At 35.5% G+C, this 6,547-nt stretch overlaps 1 pseudogene; it reads left to right on the top strand.

Moving 5' to 3' along the window:
• The first annotated feature begins 346 nt into the window (after positions 1-346).
• LOC120122982 lies at positions 347-2,140 on the top strand (annotated as a pseudogene).
• The last annotated feature ends 4,407 nt before the right edge of the window (positions 2,141-6,547 follow it).

Raw genomic sequence — 6,547 nt, 5'->3', positions numbered from 1 at the left:
ATTTTTCTGAATTTGTCTTGGTTGAGTTGGCTTTACATTTGTTGTCATTTTCACGACTTACCTTATTTGAAATTATCAATCAAATATATTTCATTTTTTCTTAATGCTTCATAATCATATCTTGATCTTCTCTTTCTCTCTTCCTACATAGTTTCTGGTATTGTGTAAGCTTCTGTTCCAACAATGGAGACTCAATCTCTTCCTCGTCAAAACCTCGAAAATGATGTTCCAACACCGTAAGTTCGCTATGAACTTCGAACAACGATGACTGAAACCATGTTTGCAGAATTCGATTTGACAGAAAAAAGATCAATGAAATCTTTTATCAAAATTTCAGGTGGATGGAGATGAACTTAAGAAGCAGAAGGAGATTGATGACTGGCTTCCAATCACTTCGTCAAGAAATGCAAAATGGTGGTATGCTGCATTCCACAATGTCACTGCTATGGTTGGTGCAGGAGTCCTCAGTCTTCCTTATGCCATGTCACATCTCGGGATGGTATATCTCGATTAACTTATTGTACGTCGGTGCGTATCTCTATGTTCAAGGGATCGATCTCGATACACATGTATCCATAGTTTAGCTGTATATGTGTGTGAAGGGGTCCTGGTGTTGTGATTCTGTTCCTATCATGGGTGATCACACTATACACTCCGGCAAATGGTTGAGATGCATGAAATGATTCCTGGGAAACGGTTGGATCGATATCATGAACTCGGCCAGCAAGCTTTTGGTGAAAAGCTTGGCCTTTAAATAGTTGTGCCTCGACAACTGATCTGCGAAGTCGGTGTCAACATAGTTTACATGGTTACCTAAAGAAAATTGCTGGAGAAAATCTATCGTTTGGTCTGCAACAATCCCTGCAAGCACATCAAAGCATCGTATTTCATCATGATTTTCGCATCGGTCCATTTCGTACTCGCCCACCTGCCAAATTTCAACTCCATTTCTGGGGTCTCTTTGGCTGCTGCTGTCATGTCTCTCACGTATGTTTTTTCCTTTTATATAAACTTTGAACAAAATCCCCAGATTTATCGATGTTCTAAGTTGTTTTATGCAGTTACTCTACGATAGCCTGGACTGCTTCAGTCAACAAGGGCGTATTAGGTGATGTGGCGTTTGCATATGCCGGACACAATGTGGTGTTGGAGATTCAAGCAACAATCCCTTCTACACCAGAGAAGCCTTCAAAAGGTCCAATGTGGAGAGCTGTGGTCATTGCATACGTTGTTGTGGCATTGTGTTATTTCCCTGTCGCAGTCATCGGATACCACATGTTCGGCAACAAAGTCGATGACAACATCCTTATTACGTTGGAGAAACCGACATGGCTTATCGTTGCGGCTAACATGTTTGTCGTAATCCATGTAATCGGAAGCTATCAGGTCTCGTAGCATCTTTGGTCTGTTTCAACTTATTGTTCTGTTGGCACAACAAAAACACAAGTTTTCACACTGGTGTCTTTTTTTCTTCTTCGTTTGTAAATGCAGCTATATGCCATTCCGGTTTTCGACATGATTGAATCCGTAATGGTAAAAAGATTGCACTTTAGACCGACTCAAACGCTTCGATTCGTAGTCCGCAACTTTTACGTCGGTAAGTAAAGTAATTTCCCTGTCCTAAATTTACAAGTCGAAAATCCGAGGTTAAAATCCCGATATCTGCATGTTGCTTGTTTCAGATGCAACAATGTTTGTTGCCATTACATTTCCCTTCTTTGGGGGTCTTCTTAGATTCTTTGGAGGATTTGCTTTTGCACCAACAACCTATTTTGTAATTTTCCAAACCATTCTTCCAATCTTCATTCAGTTGGATTTCTGACTATATATATATATATATGTATGTATGTATATGTATTTGCTGTAAATTCAGCTTCCTTGCATCATATGGCTTGCTATATATAAACCAAAGAGGTTCAGCTTATCATGGTGTTCAAACTGGGTATATTGCTATGTTACTCCAACTCTTCATTATTTTCATCACTTTTTCTTGACAATAAATCTGATATTTGGTGTTTAATATTCAGATCTGTATCATATTGTGACTTCTTCTAATGATTCTATCACCTATTGGAGGTTTGAGGAACATCATTCTAAGTGCCAATGATTATCATTTCTACAATTAAATAATTTCTGGGATTGTCATTTCTGGGTCTGGGACTTTCATCTATGATGCAAGGAAGCTGAATTTACAGCAAATACATATACATATATATAGTTTAAAAATTTGATAAACCTAAAATAAATACACTAAAATCATCAATACTGATAAAAAGAAATAAAATAAAAAAGAGTCCATGAGTCTCATAATTGACTATCATTGTCCCATTTGTTTTTTAACGCCTAGACTTTTGTCATTTAGATGCTTAAGCTGTCTTCATGGCTTTAGGCCTAAAAATAAGAGCCATCTTTGTCTGTTTGTCATGGGATGAAACAAGGAATCTTTGTCTGTCTGTTTTCCAATCTAATATTATTAAAAAAAAAAAAGACGGAGGTAAAATTTTATACTAGAAGAACGGGTTTTTAAGATTTTAAAGAATGAATTGATTATTAATAAAAATATTTAAAATATATGAAAATATAGAGATTATATTAAAAGAGAAAATAACCTCAGTGACCGAAAATGTCTTATAATATACGATTTTAACCAACTTTTTTTGATTTGCCAAAATGACCAACAAATTCGCAACGCGAACTCTAATTTGCAACCCAGTTTCTAATTTCGCAACGCTAATACGTAAATCGCAACACGGAAGTCAAATTCGCAACACAAAAGTCAAATTCACAACGCGATAGTCAAATTCGCAACGCGAATCTGTAAATCGCAACACAGAAGTCAAATTCACAACGCGATAGTCAAATTCGCAACACAAAAAATCAAATTCGTAACGCGGAATTTCAAATTCAAAATTTCAAATCGCAACTAGATTTCAAATTCGCAACACGAATTTAAATTGAATTTCAAATCCGCAACTAGATTTTCAAATTCGCAACACGAATTTAAATTCGCAACAGGTTTTAGTTTCACAACACAAATGTTTTGGGTATAACAACGCAGCAGCAGCAACTCATAACCTAAATCCTAAATCGCAACTCATTACATCTCCATCTATCACTCTCTCCGACGACATCCATTCCTATATCCAACGACATCCTTCCCCATCTCTAATTTTTTTTACATAATTTTATTTCTATATAATTTTTAATGATTTCTCTCCCAAATTATCAACTATCAACTTAATAAAGGTATGTTTTCTCTAAGTTAGTAATGATATCTAGTTTATAGCTCGTTGTTTAGTAAATTAATTTACAATTTGTAGAATGAAATCATCTAATGTTGATTATGTTTGGATAGATTTGTGTTTTGGAGGGTCATGGGAGAATGTTCATGGTGTTTTACAATATGTGCCTTTACCCATGAATCTTCAACTAAAACTGTCATTAAAAAAGTTAACTTATGAAACTCTAATGTTACGTATTGCAAATAAATGAATTTAGAGTCTCTCAGTGGATTTAGGCTATCTTATCAGAGAAAAGGTAAAGTTTATTTGTTAACCGATAATGAAGATGTTGAACGATTCATTGCTTACATTAGTGTTTCGCAAGAAGATGATGTTACATTGTATGTTGTTGAACCTAGAAGTAGTGAAGTTGGGTCAGTAGCGGGTAATCAACTAAGTTCTTCAACCCCAGTTTATGATGCTCACAATGTACAATGTTGTTATCAACCTCAAAATTTAATGGTTCCACCATAATTTCATCACTAAGAAAATTTTGTTTCATCACATTTCCAATACCAAACACAATATCAAACACAATCTCAAAACCCACAACCATTTCCTAATCCAAATCCCAATCAACTTTCAGCACCAAATTTCAGTTTTCGTATTGACCAGTTAGACGATTATGAGCCAACAGAAAAAATTGTGAGTACTAGTCAGTATTCGAAATTTGATCTTGGTCAATACCCGGACTTTGATCTTGGTTAATACTCAGATTTTGATGATGTGATGGAAGAAGAAACAGACCCTGCATGTAATGGTTTTGATATTGGTCAATACCCGGATTTTGATGATGAAACAGCCGCTGCCGAGGAAGATGTTGTTGATGATAATGAGGAGGAAGTTACGATTGTGAATGAACATGTTGAACATCCATTATGTAATTCATATAACACTGAAGAAGAAAAATAAGAAGAAGAAGTCCCCGAAGAAAATAAAAAGAAGAAAATGCCACGGGAGTATAACTAGAATATACCGAATTACTTCAGATACCGGAAGAAGAGTTGGTAAAGATAGCAGTTGATTGTTACACAAAAGTTATTCGTATCAAGAAAGATGATTGTTTTGATACAAAGGAAGACTTGAAGATAGCTTTGTATACGAAATGTGTGGAAGATGGCTATCAACTAAAAGTTAACAAATCAAGCAAAGATCATTTCGAAACAAAGTGTATGATTGACAAAAACTGTGCGTGGCGTATGATTGCAAAGAGGATAAAAGATTGTGAAATGTTTCAAGTTAGGACTTTTATTGATAAACATACATTTTCAAGAACCCAAGTTTTTCCTTACCATAGACAGGCAAACAAAAAGGTGTTGGGTGGTTTTCTGGCTGAGTTAATATTTTTGAATAGAAGGGTATATCGGGGACATAAAATTATGATTGACATGAATGCTCGGTTCAAGATTAGTATCTTATATTCTCAAGCTTGGAGAGCCAAATGTTATGCCTTGGAATTGTTTAGCGGGTCGCCAGAAGCATCGTTTGCCCAACTGCCGGCTTATTGTCACAATTTAAAGCTGAAAAATCCTGGGTCGGTAACTCATATCAAAACAGATAGAGATGGACGCTTTGAGTTTGTTGAAAACATTTTGATGTTTCGATATAACAAATTAAATTAAAAGAATTTTAATTTTGAAAAAGATTTTTCTAAGCATATTCGATATATTAATCGAATATCAAAATATTACTCAAAGTATTTCAAAGTTTATTTTAAATCCTTACTAAAGTGTAAAATTAAGTTTTAATATTAAAATAATTTCAAAACAATTTTACAAAGTATTTCGAACCGTTTCAAAGCAAAAAATTACAGTTTGTACAGAGAGAACCGATTCCCCCCAAGGGGATACCGATTCCCCCCTTTGTTCAACGATCGAAATATTTGAATTTTACACTTAGGGAACCGATTCCCCATGAGGGGTACCGATTCCCCCACGCTCCAAGCTGTTGTATTAATTGTTTTCACACTTAAACGGCTCCAATAAGTTCATTAATGATCCCCAACGTTCAGAAGTGATTCAAGGTGTATTTAAACAAGCTTAGAAGCCATTGATAAAAAACAAGAAACATCAAGCAACTAAAATCAAGTGAGAATCAAAGAGAAAGCATCAAACCTCAAGTTTGAGCATTTTAAGCCTATTTTTCATTCAATATTCATTTTGCTTTTAAGAACACTTATTATGCTCAATTGTATTCATTCTTGAGTGTTATTTTCTTTGTTCTAGAATTGTGCAAACAATCTACCTTGTGAGGATTTCCTTGTAAGTTTGCAAATTTGTATTGTTCTCTTTAGGAAAGAGTGTTCTCAAGAATTTGGGGTATAATTCTTTAGGGTTTGTAAGGTTACTCTTTGTCCTCAAAAGAAAGACAAATTAGTGAATTTGTGGAAAATCCTTAATGTGGATAGCTAAGGTAGTGGACGTAAACTTTGGTTGAGAAAGTCGAACCACTCTAAATCGCTGTGCAATTACTTTCAATTTTCTGCAAAAGCTTCCACCAAAATTTTTATTGCCATTTCACCCCCCTCTTGGCCGATTCCATCGATCGATTAACTCAATAATTGGCATCAGAGCCTAACTCATTTGAAGGTTTAATCGTCTCTTGAGTCGATTCGGGAAGAGTTACATCGATAATCAAAGTCATCAATGGCCTCTACTTCAAACTTCGACTCCGGTCTCGATTCGATGCCCGTCAACAAGGCTCCTTTCTTTAATGGGGCTAATATACCTATTGGAAAAATAGGATATGTACTTCATTCAAGCAAGTGACATGGGAGCATGGAATGTCGTAGAAGAAGGATACATTAAGCCTCTCACTCATCCAAGATTGTGAAGTGAAAGAGAGACAAAAATGTTCCAGCTCAACTCCAAAGCCATCCATATATTTTGTTCTCTTGGACCAGATGAATGGAAAGAGTTTCATCTTGTACAACTACCAAAGAAATATGAGACAAACTTCAAGTCACTCATGAAGGTACCGATGAGGTAAAGAAATCTAAAATTAGTATTCTAACGCATAGCTATGAAAATTTCAGGATGAAACCAAATGACGATATCAAAGCTATGGTGAATAGATTCTCAACGATTGTCAATGGTCTCAAATCATATGGAGAGATCATTTCAAATGAAAAGCTTGTGAGGAAGTTAGTTTACTCCCTTCCAAAATCATGGCAATCAAAGAAGACGACAATCATCGAGTCTAAGGACCTAACGTCCTTAACTCTTGAAGAACTAATCGGTTCCCTCCTCACTCATGAAATGATGCTT

The sequence above is a fragment of the Hibiscus syriacus genome, unplaced genomic scaffold (genome assembly GCF_006381635.1).
Source record: "Hibiscus syriacus cultivar Baekdansim isolate YM2019G1 unplaced genomic scaffold, ASM638163v2 tig00110388_pilon, whole genome shotgun sequence".
Taxonomy (NCBI): domain Eukaryota; kingdom Viridiplantae; phylum Streptophyta; class Magnoliopsida; order Malvales; family Malvaceae; genus Hibiscus; species Hibiscus syriacus.
This window is presented reverse-complemented; position numbering and strand designations above follow the sequence as displayed.